Consider the following 1136-nt stretch of genomic DNA (forward strand, 5'->3'; position numbering starts at 1 on the left):
GGCATTTCTAGCAAAGGACAAACAGTTCGACTCGCCTGGTAAGATTTCATCCGGCGAATGGCCGCCTCTGCCTTCCAAAACGTGTCACCTTGTTTGGAGTATTCATTGCCACTTTAAATTATATTGTGAAATGTAAAGTAAATGGCAGTTGTTAAGGAGCAGAATCTGTTTTGCACAAGTGCATAACATTCAAGGGTCGGTTTGGTGCCCCCCCCCCCCATCATACTGCAGCTGTTACCTAGGCAGAAGAAGAATTTCTCCTAACCAGGAAGAATGAGCTACATAAATATCTGTGTTGTCTTAGGAAAGGATTGGCTGGCATATCCTTAAAGCGATGCTGTTTCATAACAGCATTCACATCAGATGCAGGAAATATTATCCTTTCTGCCCACTCAGTTTCAGCCCCTCAGTTTGCTGAAAGTGGGGGTTAAATTGTCACAGAGGATGGAAGAGGAAGGGGGGGGAGGGAGGGGTTTCGTCTCCACAATTATTCTGCCTCTTCCAGGAGAGGAGCTGAGCTGCTGCATGGATCCGGCTCCGGGGCTGCTTGCTAGGGGTTAGCTAGAGAGGCGCAGGTCAGGGGGAGCTCCATGGCCAAGTCCCAGCAAATGCCTTCACTTGTAGCTGCCCCCCCAGGCCGGGCAGCCCCGACGCCCCTGGCAGCACAGGCAGGTAGGGGGGCTTGGCAGGACACCCGGACCCTGCTTGGGGCGGCTGAAGCCGGCAGCACCGGGGGGCTGCGGGGCGCTGCCTCCTGATGCGCAGGGGTGGGGGCGTCCCTTGGAGAAAGGTACGGTATCCCGGGCCCGGGGGGGCTGCTCTCTGCGCCGGGGTGGGCAGGGCTGGGGCTGCTCACCCACACCTTGGAGCCGAGATCCCTGCCCTGCGCCCCCACCAGCAGCACCTGGGGGGGTGCAGGGCAACGGGGGGGGGGCTATGTGCAAGGCAGGTTGAGTGTGTCTGTGCGCGTGCAAGGCAGCAGGGGGGCTGTATGTAAGGCTGAGGGGTTGCGTGAATGTGTGTGTGTGCAGGGCAGCAGGGAAGGGGCTCTGGTATGTAAGTGTGGGAGAGAGCTGTGTAGTGTGTGTGTGCAGGGCAGTGGGGGGGCTGCATGGAAGGGTGTGTGTGTGTGTGTG

At 57.9% G+C, this 1136-nt stretch overlaps 1 protein-coding gene across 1 annotated transcript in view; it reads left to right on the forward strand.

The window, feature by feature from the left end:
* Positions 1 to 499: 499 nt before the first annotated feature.
* The window catches only part of SLITRK4 (SLIT and NTRK like family member 4), a 7959-nt gene continuing 7322 nt past the window's right edge, over positions 500 to 1136 (forward strand). The window contains exon 1 of the mRNA XM_019540280.1: positions 500 to 790. The gene's annotated coding sequence lies outside the window, so the exon portion shown is untranslated. The remainder of the gene's footprint in view (positions 791 to 1136) is intronic.

This window comes from Crocodylus porosus, unplaced genomic scaffold (assembly GCF_001723895.1).
Source record: "Crocodylus porosus isolate Cpor-Errol unplaced genomic scaffold, CroPor_comp1, whole genome shotgun sequence".
Lineage (NCBI taxonomy): Eukaryota > Metazoa > Chordata > Crocodylia > Crocodylidae > Crocodylus > Crocodylus porosus.